We start from the raw sequence: 18,689 nt of genomic DNA, 5'->3' as shown, positions 1-18,689 counted from the left end.
TGTTGGCAAATAGGAAGGCAAGATAGGTGGGACTAGAAGACAAGGAGGATTCTGGGAGAGATAGTAAAGAGGAGTTAAGATGTAGGATGTGAGAGAAGAAATCCAGGACCTTTATCCAGTAAGATAAGGCCACATGGAAACACTTAGATTGATAGAAATTGGTTAATATTTAAGATAGAGCTAGCCAATAAGAAGCTCTAGCCATTGGCCAACAGCTTTATAACTAATAGTCTCGGTGTGATATTTTGGGACTAATGTGGCTCTGGGACCAAGCTGGTGGAAAAGTGCAAGTAACAAGGGTGGGCCACTGTCAGTCTGGACAATGTTCTGCTGACTTTGGATAAAGTATTTTACTACTTTGTGATTTCTGTGTTCCTGTATTTAATCCCTGAATACTGTATCAAGAACTTTGAACACCCCAGTCAAGACCCTGACCACCAGTAATGTCTCTATTCTCACCATGTTAAATACTGTTACTTGGAGAAGTCATTCCAGGCAAAATGAAAAGCCAGAATGTTTAATTTCTCTTCTGACTCAATGCGGACAAAATGCAGTTCAAACACCTTGCCAAGCTGATTATTCTTCTGTGTTTCTAAAATGGCCCCAAATCCATGCCAACGATAAAGCTTACATCCTTTATTCTTGTTCTTCTGGGTTTCAATGGCTAATCAATGACCAAATGAATCTGCCAAGAGCCTGAACTTGTAAGTGCTTCACATGTGTGAATTTCAGTTCTCACAGAAATCTTGAAAAGTTATTTATTGATGAAAAACTAAAACTTACTTTTAAAGAGGTGAAATGAACCATACCCACATATTTACCAATTTCTAAAGTCCAACTAAAATATAGCACTTGGTTCCAAATGTTGATTTTCCTACATAGTGTAGTCTTCTTCTTCTTCTTCTTCTTCTTCTTCTTCTTCTTCTTCTTCTTCTTCTTCTTCTTCTTCTTCTTCTTCTTCTTCTTCTTCTTCTTCTTCTTCTTCTTCTTCTTCCCCAAACTCCCAAGCCTTTTCTCAACCCCATTCAAGGTCCTATAGATAGCTGGACACCTCACACCATAAGGCTCTAGTGTCCCTCATTAGCTCACCTACCCAGTCCACCTCGCTGCTCCTTTAATGTTGCAAATGAGAAAGTCTGGAGAGATAGCCCCACCATTAATAACATTTACTGCTCTTGCTGAGGGCCACAGTTCTATTCCCAGCAACTACATTGGGTTGTTCTCAAATGTCTGTACCTTTAGCTCCATGAATCCAACATCCTCTTCTGACTTCCACTGGCATCAGACATACACATTAGTATGTACACACACACACACACACACACACACACACACACACACACACACAAATGAGAAACAGTGCTTATGAAATCCCTTAACCAGCACATAGGACAAAATTCTATCCTTTGAAACTTTCTGGCCTTGGTTCTCCAGAAGCCAGATTTCTTTTCACTATGCTTGTCCTTGTATGATAATGTTACCCCCTCTTTTCTCGTTACAATCAAAGATTTTTAGCAGGCAGGAATTTAGAGCCTATAAATGTTGCTGCTTATGAAACGCTCATATTTCTGTTCCCTGAAAGAGTTTATATGGTTGTTTCTTTCTGTCTTTTTCTCCCATATAAGCAATTATTTCCCCTTCCTGAAAGTCAAAAAGGCATTAAAGGAAAATAATAGCAAGAGGACCTTGTCATGAGAAAACATATATGTATGTATGTATGTATGTATGTATGTATGTATGTATGTATATAGCTGGCATAGGAACATAAGATAAGCCTTCATCTCCTAGGGAGACCTGTGCATCATGCTGAATAACATTCAAATGACTCTTTGCTAAATCTTCCATCCCATTGCATCTTTGTTAAAGTCAGAGACCTGGGGAGTTCAAGGTGAGATGTCGCCCACATGGTGTACAGCTGCACTGCATCCTCTCTTGTGTTTTCAAAGATCACTTTATGTTATCCATACATCTCAAAATAGCGCTGTCTTCTTTGCTGCAGCATTGCACTGTGAACTCCTATTCAATTTGTTATCCGCCAACCTCCCCAAATCTCACTCAGCACGACAGCTTCCTGAGTAATACCCCCATAATTTGAATCTGTGTGGAGAGTTATTTTCTTTTAGGTGCATATATTATCTTGCATGTCTTTATATTAGACCGCATCTCACTTCTTGTTCAACCAGTGCCCTGAATTATCTACATCCCGCTGTGATTATAATATGTCATCTTCTTTATCTCCCTTACCTGCAAGCTTTGTGCTATTTGCAAATTTGGTCAATATCACATTAACCTTCTTTTCAAGGTGAAAGCGCTCAGATAGAAATGGTGAGTCCAGCCAGGCCCAACGTTGATGGAGCTCACAAGACCCACAGCCCAGGCCTAAACTACACCCAGGGAAAACCACTCTTTGAATCCTCTTTGTAAGCTATCCTGGTTCATTCCCCAGCTCTCATTATTCTCTGGACAATACTCCTCTAATCTCTCAGTGACTTGTGTATCAGAAAGGGTCAAGTTCCCAGGGAAAAGCAGAAAAGAGCTAGGATTATCGCAAGCACTGGGGTAGGAAAGGGCAAAGTGGAACATAATGTCCAAAGTTGCTTAACCTCTCAAATGTGTGTATTAGAAGAATGCACACTGTTAGTTAAAAGCCTGGGGCTGTCGTTGGGTGGCTCAGCTCTCTGCTTAACCCAGTATTTCCCTTTAAGAGCTCTTCATGGAAACATCTTACAGCTGAAGGTGTGTATATACATGTGCCACTCCCCAGATGTGCCTGCATATCTGAGATCATCTCTTTGTCAAAGGCATCCTTCAAATTCTTGTTAGATTTTTCAAACCACTTCAAATATGCTTACCCTGTGTGTGTGAACATCAGAGATGGCTGCATTGAGCTCGTCCCCAGCAAGTCGGAATTGCTTGCCTGGGAAGCTGAACAGGGGTCCTGGACAACTGTCTGGCTAGGTAAAGGAATTGGGTGGTGACCAGGTATTACTGTAGCCCATGTAATTCTTCGTCCTTGTTCTTACTGACTTTCATGAAGATGCTTGGTGAACAATGTTATTTCAGTACATTTCAGAGTTTTGCAATGGTGTGTAATTCCAGTTTCAGGGTATCCAACACCCTCTTCTGGCTTCTCAGGACACCAAGCACATGCATGGTGAGCACACATATTCAGGCAAGACACTAATACACATAAAATAAAAATAAATCTTTGAAAATAGAAAATGGCAGCTGGGTGTAGTGGCACACACCTTTAATCCCAGCACTCAGGAGTGATGCAGAGGCAGGAGGATCTCTGTGAGTTTAAGGCCAGTATAGTTTGGAACAGTCAGGAGTACATGATAGACCTGTCTCTTAATTTCTAACTTTAGTTTCTCTTTAATATTCACCTAAGTCATCTTCCCAGCATTGCCCTGAGACTTTTAAGTGTTTGAGATAGATACTCATTCCCAGAGGGGACACTATGGATATGTTTGCCACACCCTGGGGAAGTCACAGATTTCAGATGGTGGCTCCCTTCACTTCTGAACTTGGGTCGCCCTGGAATCAATTCACTATGCAGAGGGTGTCTGCCCCACATCAAACGCTACAAACACTAGTGAGCATTATGGAGTCATCTGCCCTCTAACACACTGCTTCTCAGTCAGCAATAGCTGTGTGTCTGGAAACATTGTGGTCATCGCAACTTGGGAGTCTGTACCTGACTTTGTTGAGCAGAGGTCAAGGGTTCTGCAACAAGACTACCTAAGCAGTCCCCCATCCACAGGCCTTGGCTAGAGGTGAGTCTGGGACCAATTCGGGTGGACTGTCCCCTACACCCTTCCCCGGGAACTCCCTGGGATGGCCCTGGATCTCGCTATACCTGTGTCCTCTCCCCATTGAGAGCACTCTTGGAGCTCTACACCCCCACACACCCACACCGAAAGCCTGTCCTCCCCCTACCCTGCCTACTGTTCCAGCGATCTGGTTAAGCACTGGGACAGAGGGTGAAGCCAATAATCCAGCCACCTTCGGGGAACTTCCTAGAGCGGCTCTGAACACACTAGACGTACACTAGACCTGCCTATCCACATGGGACCACCTGTAATTTCCACCTGTCTATCCTCTACAGGAGTTTCTCAGTGAAAACACACAAACTGCCTTCTACATATGTTCAACCACCCCAACAACAGAGCTTCATTGACATTCTATTTCCATTCCTCTTAGTGTATCACTTCTTACAAAAATAATGTAGTCTTCCTTCCTTCTGGATCCCTTTGACGGTTTGGGGTTTTAACATTTTCCTTAGGGGTGCAGGGGGGTGATCATTTCAATGTATCTTCCCTAAGTCTATTCCCCCAATGAGTGTCTGGTGCAGTATGTGGATCATGGCCCCTTTGGGCCCTATATCCCTTCCATGGGGGTTGCCTAAGGCCATCAGAAATATCAGATATTTACATTACAACTCATAAAAATAGCAATTTCAAGTTATGAAATCAGAATGCAAATAATTTTATGGTTGGGGTTCACCACAACATGAGGAGCTGTATTAAAGGTTCACAGCATTAGGAGGGTAGAGAACAACTGGCCTAATGAGAGGTGGAAGAGGGTATGTGGACAACGGAAGGTGGAGGGGAGGAAGCAGGAAGTGTGGATAAGGACCAAAGGAAGGCTAGGGCCACTGGAGCTCACAGAACGTTTTATCTTGTTCTTACCTAGCCACTACTTTACACAATTTCTTTTCATCCAGGCAAGCATGGCATTCTATCAAGTCACTCTCCTGGTGTCTCACACCTTCATGGTAGGTCTGTTCTCCAATTAATTTTCTACTTCGTGCAGATTAAGACACTTACCAGGTGTCTGATTAGCAATGCCAGTCTCGACTTCCTTAATGTTGCCAAGGTGCAGACCCTCAGCAAGACACCCAGCACCTGCACTGTGCTGGAGATGGGAGGCCTGTGGCTCGGAGCCAAGAACTGCATTGCCTGCCTCCTCTTCCTGGGAGACCCAGTCTTTACTTCCTTTACAACATTTGATTCTTCTCATCTTGTCATAGCCTCTGGTGGGTCCCACTATGCTGCAGCCCCTAATGGTTCGCTTAATGTCCTCTCCAATACTGTTTTCAAAATTAACCAAAGCTCTGCAATGAATTTGGGTGGGTGTTCAGGTTCAGGTGTGATCCTGCAACCTTTAAGCTGGGTGAACAGACAACCTTTGCTGTGGTCCAGGGAGTGGAAGATGATCTCAACTTCTCCATGGTGACATCTGATTTCTTTGTCAAGCAAATGTCCCTGTTCCCTAGTGTTCATGTTTTCAGAAGCTAGACTTAACAAAAGTAACCACTTCTTCCCTTCCGTTGTGTGGCTGCTTTGGTAGCTGTGTATCATCGTGCTCTCCATACAGAAAGCATGGTGAATCATGGATAAATGACTGTGTTTTAATGGGTGTTGTTCATTCCTATTAACTAACTAGATTGCAGATCAAGATTTGATGCAGTGAGCATAAGTTAAGTGTCTGCCATGCAAACAGGGGCAAGCAAGGCAACTGGAATAAAAGCTACATCCTTTTGAGGGAGTTCTCCAAGCCAGGAAAAGTGCTGTACCTTTTATTTATGGTTGTGAGCCTAGCCTTTAACGGCTGAGCTATCCCTCCAGCCCGTGCTGTATCTTTTATAAACACAAATCACTGATGCTCCTATTGAACTTACTAAGAAAGTTCCTTTCATTCCTTTTAAAAGAAGGGCAGTCCTCACATTCCCAAGGTGGTGGGAAGGGGGTGAGTTTGCAATGATGAATAAGATAAGGCAGGACTCAGTGGAATCAAATAGTCTACAAATTTGGATAAACAATGTGCTAAACTTTGGATTTTTAAAATTTACTCTTCTCTCATATATTACGCCCCTGCCGATGTTTCCCCTGCCTACCTGTCATCTGCTCCCAAATCAATCATCCCAGGATGGTCCTTGAAGTTCCCTTGCCATCATCTCTAACATGAGCCAAAGGTCAAGGAAAACCTGGCAAGGCCCTTTGAGAACTTCCTTTCCACTGCCACCCACCGGGGAACAGCATAGCTAATAATCCTACCACACTTCTCCCCTCTTAAGAGCCTTCAAAGATGTATCAGCCCCATAAACTCAGCTTCAAAGGTTTTTTCATAGATGAGCCACCAGACAGCTCCCCTATGGGACCAGCAGGGGCAGATGCAGCCTCCTGGGATCAGGCACCAAGTGTGACTCTCCAGGGAACCTCTCCCTGCAGGTCTGGCCACACTTCACCTAGCATTCTTCAGCCTCTTCCCCCCAACACCTCTTCTCACAAGTAGAGCTCATCTCTGCTGCTTACATCTGTGGATAGAGGAAAAAGTGTTCTCTGGCTCATTATTTTCTCCAACCCACAGCCTGTCTTTCTCTGAGGACATAAAGCTTTTCAAATCAAACATCAGGGATGGACTTCTTCGCTGTTTGCTTTGTGTTTTTCCTGAGAAATTAGATAAGAGAACAAAAGCCCTCACTGGCTGGATGCAGGGAAGCCAGTAGGGCAGATTGGGCAGGAGGCTGCATTGGCTCTAGTGGAAAGAGTGAAAATTATTCAGGAAGACGGGTTAAATAAGGAATTCAACAACAGTGGGATGTGATGTGTTAAAAACAAATCATCAAAGGATGCTGGAGGGAGGGCTCTGCAGTTGAGAGCTGTGCTACTCTTGCAGAGGACCCCAGTTTAGGACCTAGCATCAATATCAGTTGTTCATGGTTGCACTCAATTCCAGCTCCAGGGAATCCCACTCCCTCTTCTGGCTTCCATGGGCATCTGCACTTGTTTGCACATACTCACAAACACACAGATGTGATTAAAAACAACCTTTTCTTTTCTTTTTTTTTTTTTTAAAGCTATCAGGAAACATAGGGTACATGGTTTAGAAAAGAAGGGTGAAGTATCAGAGGCAGAAAGCAGGCAGGGAGGATGGGAGAATATAAAGGGCCTGTAAATGATGAGGTTAATATTGGTTGGTTGGTTGTGAATATTCAGTATTCACACACTGAATGTGACGGCATATGAAGGGAGGACTCTGGGAAGCCATTAGGGTTACAGGAAGTTGTGGAGGTGAGGCTATGTGGGAAGAGAGGATGAGCTATCTATGCCACAGTGGACACAAAGGACAGGTGGTGACCTACAAACCAAGAAGCAGCTCCAAGAGGACCCCTTGCCATGCCTCTTTTCCTGCTCTGTCCTCTAGATCCCTAGTCTCCATGGAAGACACCCCATCTGTGCTGTTGTTGTTGTCATCAGAACCAGCCAGAGCAGAGGCATCGATCCCCTATGTTGTGAGAAGCCTACTCCGTCAGCACCTCGGGAACAGGATCCACACCATCAGCCTTGCTGTCTGAAGGACGAGGTGCTCTGTAAAGACACTGAAGACAGGGGAGCCTGCAGGTCAGAGCTCAAAGGGGACAGTCCCTTACTTTAACTTGCTTCTGAAATGTAAGAAGGCCCTGACTGTGTACAACCAGCCAGAAGAGAGCCTGGAATTCCATGAATGCTTGCCTTCTTTGCTAATATTTGTGGTATACTTTAGTCCCTTTTATTTTAAATGGTGCTTATTATCTGCAATTTGACTTTTCAAATGCAAGAAATTGAAATGTAGCAAATACCTAATCAGGGGTATGGTTTGTTTTAAACTGAATTTAAATGCCTAACACTTAGATTAGTCAATGGGATTTTCCACAGTATTGAATCCTAATTTTTAATTAAAAAACAAAACCCTGATTAGTTGCCTATCATGTGTACTTAACTAACTCAGAAAGGGTGTAGACAGAATTATAAATACATTCTGTGTGGGGTTTATGGTTGCTACAAAGCCTTCATGTTCTTACTTTTTCTTTTAAATATATTTGATTTATATATTATAAATTTATTACATGTATTTGATTTATTTTGATCATATTCATCCCTAACTATTCTGTCTTACCACCCACTCACTCCCTCTGCCTCCCCTTTCTTCCCAATGAGTCTTCCTTGTAAGGAGTAAGGTTTTTCCGCCCACTGCCTGGTCTTGTCCTGCCGCCGCGCCAGCCCCAAATAATGCACAGAGACTCTGTATTTGATACAATGCTATTGACCAGGTACTTGTTTCTTATCGGCAAGCTCTGTCTTAAGTATTAACCCATTTTTGCTGATCTATGTATTTCTCTTACCGGGGAGCCGGCTGGCATACTGCTTTCTCCAGACTCTCCATCTTGACTTTCCTTTTTCTATTTCCTCCTTGTTTCCTAGTCCCTCCTTCTTCCTTTCCTATTGGCCAACAGTGCTTTATTCATTAACCAGTATGAGAAACATATATACATAATGACATCTCCCATCATCACAACACTTCCTCCTTTCTTTCAATATCTTATTTTAAAACTACTTTTACAACTTTTGTTATTATTATTGTTTTAAATAGTTCATTCATGTATATCTGCACCTGTGTGTGTGTGTGTGTGTGTGCGCGCGCGCGCACCCAGAAGAGGGTGTTGGATCGCCTGGAGCTGGAGTTACAGTTATTGTGAACCACACATGGATACTGGCAATCCAACTCTAATCCTCTGCAAGAAAAGTAAACACTCTTAACCACCTAACCACCGAGCCACCTTTTCAGCTCCAACATCTCTTTTAATGACCCAGTCCTCTCCTCTGAGTTTAGTTTGGGTTGCACGGAATTATTTACAGAAGTATGGTCAACTAACCAATGACTACAGTACAAAGGTAAATAACCCCCCTTTCTGAGGTAGCCATTAGCTGTCAATGGCTACTCTGCTAATCGTGAAGGCCCCTTGTGCCCCTCCCCAGTTCGTGATAGAATGCTGACAGGCTTGATCCTGTACAGGTCTTGTGCTGGTTACCACAACTGGTGTAAACTCATGAGTGCAATGGCATATGTGTCGAGGAGACAGCATTTTACAGAAGTCCTCCTCATTCTACAGCTGGTAGATTCTTTCTTCTTCCTCTTCTGTGCTGTTTTCACATATGGGTTCCTTTATACAATTTATAACACTTTTGTCAGAAATCTAGAGCTCACCTGTAAAAAGATAACCTATGAAAATGAACTATTTAGGAAGAAGGGCCACTCTGAATCTTGATGAAATGGGCCTCTTGCTGCTCCTGCAGGGACAAAGAGTTACTACTATCAGCTTGAAAACTCTACAAGATCCCAGCAGAGGCAGCAGGGAGCCCACATGGCTCTCAGAAAGGGGAAAGTCTCTTTACCACAGGTTTCACTGTCAAACTGTCTGGTTCTAAAGCAGGGTCTCAGAATCAATACTTCCCATTCCACAGATGAAATAAGACCAAAAATAAATAAATAAATAGTGCAAACAACATACTTTTCCAGACAGGCAAAGTAAGTCCAGACAGACATGAACTTAAACATATACTAAAATGCTGAAGAGTAATTCCTGGTCTATCACTTCCTATAGATCTTGATGGAACAAATGGAAAGCTTTCCTGAGGGTAGTAGGTAGCATGGCACTTTCACAATGAAGGACAAAGGGAGCCACATTAGATGCTCAAAGTAGTGAAAGTCTAGCAACAGACAGTGTGTGTGTGTGTGTGTGTGTGTGTGTGTGTGTGTGTGTGTGTGTGTTTATTTTAAACTGGTAACTAGATGCAACGTGAAAAATGAAGACTGGCCTGTCTGGAACATTCTCAGTTATCAGAATCACAGAGAACTTTACACACAATAGTTTTCTTTAAGCTAATAATCTGTGGGGAAGGGTCAAGCCTTTGGCTCATCTATAGCATCCAGTCTAGATCCTGGTACAGGCATGTCAATCCACTGGATCTCTCATCAGTTACGAAATGCTATAGTAACTTGTCACCTGTAATAAACACCAAGTTATAGGGACACACAGATTTCCATAAACACTAGGCTAGAATCCAGATGAGGCCACTGTGATGATAGGAATTTTACTCACAGTTCAGAATGTACTCCTCAGTAAAAATGGAAAAGGGTTTTAGAGCCAGACCACTAAAAAATTGCTTCTAAGCTGAACCCAGTGTGATCTTGGCACACCCTATAATCTGGGTAACCAAGAATTACACTGCACTCATGGGCATCATTTATAATGTGAAAAAACCTGAGAAGCTGTGGGCCTAGTGGCTGCAAGATGAGCCTGAGTGGACTCAGGTCCACTGTTGTTTCCTCAAGGCAGCCAGGTCCACATCAAGGTCAAACAGAGACCTGCAGGAACTCATGTCTGCTTCTTGACCTAGTTAGTAAATATGTGGGTGAAGCAAAAATTGCATTCAGCTTGAAAGGAGAGATTGCTTGGGTCTTCCTCTGGCTTTGATGAATGGCATAGATATTTTCCTTAATCAAGTCCCGGGGCCTGAGAAAAGCAACCTAAAGCAAACAGCTTCTAAAGAGAGGCTAACAGATTAATGGGAAGGTTAAAGAGTGGAGAGAGGGGGTAGCATGAGATAAACTGAATAAAGAACTAAAATCTAAGTGTTGAGTTCTCTTAAAGGGCCTCCCGGGCTGGGTGAAGGCTCTGAGCAGAGGGAACAGAAAGACAAGAGGAATAAATACAGTGCAATCGAACTACACCTGGAGCATGGGAAAGGCTGGCTTCAGAGAATTTTTATGCTCTCAGAATGCCTTTGGAACTGTGGCCCTCAAATCACATGTGTTCCCCCTTCAAAAAAAAAAAAAAAAAAAAAAAAAAAAGAATACATAGTGTCAACTGTGCATTCATTATCCTTCAGTGCACTGGCCATCCAGAAAAGAGAATTGAATCTGGCAGATTCTTTTCTAAGTATTTGTGTGGGCTTTTTTTTCTTTTTCCTTTTAAAAATAGATCTAGAACACATTGAACTGTGGTTTTGTTAATCTCATCTTCTTGAAGTTTGAACATGGGCTGCTTCTTTTTTCTTAAAAAAAAAAAAAAAAACAAACAAAAAATGGGAGGGGTAGGACTTTTGTTTTCAGTTTGAAGTACCTGACTAACACATACTTCCTAAAGAAACAGCAAAGGAGAGAGGGAAAGATGGCCCTGGAGGTGAAGATGTCTCCCAGAACCCTGATGACCTGTGTTTGGGATCCCTGGGGTCTACATGTAGAAAAGGAGAACAGACTATCACAAGTCAGTATAGTGGCATGTGCCACCTACACACAAATAAATAGATGTAATTAAAAGAAAACCAAGTCTATTATAACTCATCAGGAAGAGAAGACCCACAGGCCTGCCAGCAGCAGCAAGGAGAAAATATAAGCCTCCTGGCAGAGCAAGGTGCTAGGCAGTTGGGCACTATACTGTGAGCAAATATATGGTAGAGAGAGAGAGAGAGAGAGAGAGAGAGAGAGAGAGAGAGAGAGAGAGAGAGAGAGAGAGAGAGAGGTGAAGGCAGGGAGGAACTCGCTGAGGTGGGTGGTGATGTCCAGGTATGCACTGCAGCCAAGGACCACGCCTGGGTCTGTAGCCTGCTGTAGCCACAGTCTGTGTTGATGTCTGTGACTCCTATTACCACCAAAGGCTGCAGACTTGGCCTAGCCTCCCACTGGCTGCAACACTAGGGAGAAGTAGCCCTGCCCTCACCAGCTGCAGCAGGTCCTGCACCTCACCTGGGCAGCACATAGTGCTGACCCTGTCCCTGGGGGTGTGGGAGAGCCAGTCCTGAGGCCATGGGCCTGGGAGAGCTGGTCCTGCCCCTTCATCTGCCATGTGGTGGTTTGAGTGAGGGAGAGATGCTCTACCTCTCTTATTCCTCACTGCCTGTTGCAGGTGGCAAGAGCAGGAGAGCTGTCCCTGCCACTCACCAGCTGCCAGTAAAGATATACAGACAAAAGGGTTTACTGTGTGACTCACTGTGTCACACCACAGCCTCTACGAACTTGATTTTTTGTTGTTGGTGGTGCTTGCTTTTGTTTTTTCCTATTCTCTTAGATGTTATTTTGTCTTATTTTGGTGGGTAGGTTACAAAGGATGGAAATGAAGGGATAGAGAGATAAATAGGATTGAGATAAATGCTATGAAAGCCACAAAAAATAAATAAATAAAAATTAAGAAGAACGAAAGCAAGTCACATTTGAGAACCAGAACTAGAAGTTCTGAGAGTAGCCTAGAATGAACGTCACTCACATTCAAACATATACACAGGCCCAAATTCCCCTTACAATGTCTTATATGGTTTTGCTCCTAAAGACCACTTTTTTTTTTAGAGAAGAATGAATAAAACCTACATGACTCTTTCCCATAGGTATCCAAGGGTGAGCTCTATCATTTCCATTTCTCATCTGTGACCAAATGGCTGACACAAAACAACTTAAGGAAAATGGACTTATTCCAACTCATGGTTTCAGGGATGTCATGGTCATATGGATATGATGCTGCTTGTTCACAAGTGGACAGGTTAGAAAATGCAAAAACCAGGCCAGAAGTGGATCCAGAGACCCTCTTTGTACAGGCAGACTCTCTGCTTTCTAAGGGTTTTCTGACCACCAAAAAACAGCTGGAGACCAGGCATTCTAACACAAGTCCCCATGTGGAACATTTCACCTTCAAAACACAAGAGTCTAAGTGCTGCTCCTCTTGTTGCTTTCTTAAATTTTTTGTTTTCTTTTCTAAAGATTTAAACTTTTTAAAAAGAAACATTCATTTGAGAGAGAACAGAGAAAAAGAGAGGAGGTAGAGAATCACATGTGTAGATGCCTACAGAAGCCAAAAGAGGCATTAGATTCACTGGAATTGGAGTTACAAGTGGTTGAGCCACTCTATGTAGACAATCAAACCCCATCCTTCTGCACATGGGATGCGAGTGCTCTTAACTGCTGAGCTGTCTCTTCAGCCCTTCTTACACTTATTTTTACTTTTGTTTTACCTGTGTGTGCATGCATGAGTGCATTGTTCATTCATGGATGTGTACATGTGTGTGCACATGTGCATGCTTGTATGCAAGGATGTGCACGTGTATGTGGCAGGTAAAAGTCAGAGGGAAACTTGTAAGATGTGGTTCTCTCCTTATCCCTAATCCGAGTCCTCAGCTGTCAAAGTCCCTCACCTTGCTAATCCATTTCACTGACCCCAACTTTGGACAGAAAAATTAGTCAAAGGAACAAGTGGAGAATTAATATTGCAATGCTCCATTTACAAATGTGTTTATCTTGCCTCTTATACAGTCTGAGTACAATGTTCACGTTGTAACTCTTCTTGCTGTCTCCAACTCACAGTATTCAGCAAAGCATTGTAAAATTCAGTAAATTAGATTATTCTGCTTTATTGCATGGAGTGTGAGGAGAAAACAGCAAGGGAGCATGGACTTGTCACTCAAATTCTAACTCCAACTCTCTATCACATCTTGTTCTAGGCTGTTTGAGGATCTGTGAATCAAGAGCTCTGTGGGGAGAGAAGAGTTTCTTTTGTTTGGCTGAGGTTGTCTGGCTGCAACATGGTCCAGTGCCTAGGCACTTTCAGGATTCCTTCTTCACACAAGCATTTTAGGATTAGTGTTCATGCAGAGAAGGGCTTCTTCATTCCTGGGGCTCTGTGTTAAGAGAACAGAACTCTTTTGGTACTTTTCTTGCTCCCTGCAGCAGCCAACAGCAACAAGTTTCTTCTGTTAGTGTCCAAGCTTGTGGTGATGGTTAGACAAGTGTTCAACCCACACCTAGTTCTGTCCTCTAAGGGAGCTTCTGGTCCTAAGCCAATGCATCCATAAAGACCTTAGAAAGGGTTTCTGCTGCTTAAAAATAAATTCTGACCCATTGCTAGTTGGAAATTGCTTTACTGGGGACTGAAAAAACATTCCTTGGTGTTCATTTACAGATGAGACTTTGAAAGAAGAGAAAGTTGAATGCCATCTTTATTTGGTTGGGCTGCAAGCAGCTCAAAAGAAACATCTAAAACAAACATGTCTTCTCTGACAATCCCATCCCATTCCTGCTCTCCCATCTCAGTGGCCAGAATTCTGTCTAGGAAGGCACTCAAAAGAAATCTGAGCTGGAAGTAGAGCTCAATGGTAGGGTCAGTGCTTAGGCATCTTACTTACAACATGTGATGCTTTGGTTTCAACTGAGAGAGAGATCGCCAGCCACCCCATATTTTCTCATGTGTCTTACTCATAACCCAATTAATAATTTACATTCTTTTCCTACTGACTCCTAAGAAGATTTATCCTTCAGAATTAATCATTGGAATCACCCCCACCATGCAGGTTTCCTTATTCTGTTGATCTAATTTTGATGTTCTATACACATTCTTGTATTCTGGATACCTCTCTTGCATCATTGGCTGACTACTGAAGCCCTTGCATGTCCTCTGTTACTTCATGAGTTACTGTGGGATAGGCAACATGACTTTGCAGTCCCAACTAAGGAGAATATTTTCTTTCTTTCATTCATTTTTCTTTCTTTTCTTTCTCTTTTGTTTTTGTTTTGTTTTGTTTTGTGGATTCTTTATTTTTTAAACTTTTTTAATTATTATTTTTTATTTTACATATGGATCCCAGTTCCCTCTCCCTACCTCACTCTTACCCCCTCTCTCCCCTCACATGAACCCTGACCAGCCTCCCTTCCCATCCCCCATCCCAATTCTACATGTAGGGCAATGCCATCCAGGTGGAGTCATGTAAATCTGTCAAGTCATTTGAAGTAGAGACTAGGATTTCTCTCCTGTCTCTAAGTTAAGGCAGTATCCCTCCATGGGGGATGTGTCTGCAAGGTCCTTTTGTGCACCAGAAATACATCCTGGTTCCACTGTCTGAGGTCCCTTAGACTGCTCAGTCCTTCTGGCTGAGACCCATATTCAGGGGGTTCTGAGTCAGTCCATGCTGGATTCCCAGCTACCAGTCTGGTGGCCCCTTAGCTCCTCCTTGTTCAGGTCAGATGTCTCTATGTGTTTCTGCAACCTGGTCTTGTCCTCTCCCTCTGCATCTGAATTCTAGTTCGACTCAGTGTTTAGTTATGGGTGTTTGCTTCTGTTTTCAACAGGTACTAGGTGAGGGCTCTATGATGGTGGATAAGTTAGTTGTTGATCTCACTATCCGGGAAGGGTATTTATGATAGCCTTTCTACGGTTGCTCAAATTGTTAGTTGGTGGCAGTCTTGTAGGTCTCTAGACCTTTGTTTAGGTTCAGTTTTCTCTTCAAACCAATAATGGCTCCCTCTTTTATGTTCATTCTCTCCCTTCTGTATTCTATTCCTACCCTGGCTCAATCTCTCTAGTGGAATGTGCTTTCCTCTTTTTTTTTTTTTTTTTTTTTTTTTTTTCTTATTTTACTTATCAATCCCAGTTCCCTCTCCCTCCCATTCTCCCATGCCCCTCCCCGACCCCCCCATCACATTCCCCATCCACTCCACAAGGATGGTGAGGCTTTCTAGGAGGGACCATCAAAATCTGTCAATTTGTTTGGAGTAGGGCCTAGGCTCTCCCTCCTGTCTCTAGGTTAAGGGATTATCCCTCCATGGGGAATGTACTCCCAAAGTCCTTTTGTGCGCCAGGGACACATCCTGGTCCACTGTCAGAGGTCCCTTAGACTGACCAGACACTCCAACTGAGACTCACATTCAGGGAATCTGGATTGGTCCAATGCTTGGTTTCCCAGCTATTGGTCTGGGGTCTATGAGTTCCCCTTCTTCAGGTCAGCTGTCTATGTGGGTCTCTGCAGCCTGGTCTTGGCTCCTTTGCTCATCACTCCTCCCTCTGCAACTAGACTCTAGGAGTTCGACTCAGTGTTTAGCCGTGGGTGTTTGCTTCTGTCTCCATCAGCTACTAGATAAGGGCTCTAGGATGGCATATGAGTTAGTTATCAATCTCATTATCATGGAAGGGCATTTAAGGTTGCCTCTCCACTGTTGCTCAGATTATTAATTGGGGTCATTTTTGTAGGTCTCTGAACACTATCCTACTGTGAGATTTCTCTTCAAATCTATAATGGCTTGCCCTATTATGGTATCTCTTTTCTTGTTCTTGTCTATTTGTCCCTGGACTCAATCTTCCTGGTCCCTCATGTTCTCCTCTCCCATACTCTTCTCCCCCTTTCTTTCTCCTAACTCCCTCTCCACTCATTAGTCCAGCCTCGAACACTCAGGCAGAAGGGGCTCAAAGGTCAGGTGAGGGCAGGCTCCAGATGATCCCTCATGGAAGGGCAGGTCCAGTATGGGAAGAGCAGACCAAGGAAGTTCCAAGGGAAGGGTGGGGGTGTTGGTCCTGTGTTCTGGCAAAACGTTCACCCCAAGCAGTGGGCCCAGCAGGGCCAAGTACGAGGGGAAGACAAGCTCAGGGTGGTGGATGTTGCAGAGTACCAGGACTGGACCACTTAGGCCCAAGGCATAGTGGGGTCAAGATGCGGTGCTGACCCAGAGAATTCCCAGGAAAAGATGTGGGGGGGGGGCAGATTCAGCCTGGGCTGGTCCTGGACTCACCTCACGCAGAAGGCAGGCAAAAGGGCCCCAAGGCCAGGTAAGGGCAGGCTCCAGATGGTCCCTTGCGGCTCCAGATGGTCCCTCTCGGAAGGGCTGGTCCAGTATGTGCAGAGCTGACCCAGGAAGTTCCAAGGGGATGGGGGGGGGGTGTTGGCCCCGTGCTACAGTGGGCCCAGCAGGACCAAGCAAGGAGGATATTTTCTGACTGAAAAAAATGAAGCAATCTTAATTTGAAGTTCTTCAGAACTATAAATTTTGACTTGTAGCTGAAATTCTTTCTGTTAGTAAAGCCCCCTTTCTTTTTCTTATTTATTTATTTAAATTCCATTTTACATTCCAATCACAGTTCTCCTTCCTACCCCTCCTCTCGACCCCTCGCTCCCCCCAGCCCACCCTCTATTCACTCCTCGAATCAGGCAAGGGCTCACATGAGGAGTCAAAAAAGTCTAAGCACCCCCCCTTTCTTTAGTGACAAGTGTCTGTGACCTCAAGAGCCACCAGGTAAACAGATGTTAAGGTAACTCTTGGCAGGGAAACTGGAGATTGTCTGTCTGTCAGGTATACACAATGGCAGGAACTAAGTGAAGAAGAAGGGACCCTAATGGGAAAGAAAAAAGAAAACAACAGAAAGAAAATGAAAAAGAAAGAAGTAAAAATTAAAAGTGTGTGTGTGTGTGTGTGTGTGTGTGTGTGTGTGTGTGTAAGTTCAGAGCTGAAAGAGTGCAGCTAATAAAAAGACCAAATCTGCTAATGCAGATAGTAATTGCACACCAAGAAATGCTTGTCCGTGACTCTTTTGACAGGACAGAGGCAGTAAAACAGCAAAGAAGTCAGTGCCACTATGTAGGAATGCAAATGAAAATACTGGAGAATGGATTCATGGCCTGAAAAATAGCAGCCTTAGCCTGCCCAGCACCAGGCCAGTGATGAGGTAAGGCCCCAATTTAGTAAAGAAAGAGCTTGCTAGATGAGGGAACAAGCATGTTTCCTAACACACAAGCCCACCAGGGATCTGTGGTTCACAGGACCTGGGGTAGGAGAGGACTATAACTCTGCTTGTAGCTGTCAGAACTCTGTGTGTCAAAGCAACGGGTTGAGAAGTCTTTTTATTCAAGAAATGGCTGAGACCAGTAATGACAGGAGCTGGGCAGTGCTGGAGGTTCAAGCCTGACCCCCAGAAAGTAACTATTTTTAAAGACAAATCCTTTTTCAGGGGTATGCTGCCATTTCCAGCTGCCCTCAGATAAACATCCCCTCCCTCCCCACCAGCCATGTGCTTTGCAGCTCTTCGAAAAGTTGATTCCCCCCTGAGAAAAATCTCTTTGATCAAAAAAACTGGGTTTGTTTCAGCTCATGGAGACATACCACAGTGAGACATCTGAGTCAATAGAAAATGTTAATAGATTTACACTTGCTGGGGAGGCCAGTGCCAGTGTGAGCATCATCTTCTGTCTGCTTAATTAACATTTGTTGGCATTATATCTGCTACTGTTAGCAAAATGTAAATATTTAAATGGCATGTATTTTTCATAGAGCAAGAGAAGTCTGTGAGCGCAGAACCTCAGGCAAAGATCTGGCTCCATCTTAATCTCAGCTTTTGCAAAATACCTCCTTAGCTCTTTGCAAATCTCTTAACTTCCTGACTTTTCTACCTTGGCGTCTGCATTTCTAAAAGACAGATGACAATGTTCCAGAGAGGGTTGTAAGAGGAATCACCAGCTGTCTGGATTGGAAGTGCCCAACAAAGGCCATGCTGTTAAAGGCTCAGGTTGTGCTTTTTTGAGGGGTGTCTGTGGACCCTTCAAAAGAGGGTGGAACCTAAAGGAAGGAGATTTTAAAAGCTGTGGCAGTGGCGTTTAAAAGGATATTGAAATACTGGCCCCAGTTCATTTCAGTCTCTCCCCATCTATCCATCTATCCCTATCTCTATCCCTGTCACTATTTCTCCTTCTCCTCTGCTTGCTATGTTCCCTTTCCCAGGCATCAGGTACTTCCTGTTTGCCACCATGATGTTCTGCCACAGCACAGCTCCCAAAACAATATAGTCAGCCTGACATGGACAGTCTCCTCTGAAACTCTGAACCAAAATCAACATTTCTTCCTTAATTGTCCTTTTTGATATCCTCTGATATATCCCATGTATATTTGCCAAAGTGACAGAAAGCTAGCTAACAGGCCAACCACTGGGAAAAGGAAAAACAAAAAAAAAGAAACAACAAAAAATCTTCTTTGAAGATGGGAATGGTCAAAGATGACAGACAATATGAGCTATGGGACTCAACAGACTGGGAACAAGAGAAGGCTCTGAGCTGTGTTAGAAA

Source organism: Phodopus roborovskii, unplaced genomic scaffold (assembly GCF_943737965.1).
Source record: "Phodopus roborovskii unplaced genomic scaffold, PHOROB, whole genome shotgun sequence".
Classification (NCBI taxonomy): domain Eukaryota; kingdom Metazoa; phylum Chordata; class Mammalia; order Rodentia; family Cricetidae; genus Phodopus; species Phodopus roborovskii.
This window is presented reverse-complemented; position numbering follows the sequence as displayed.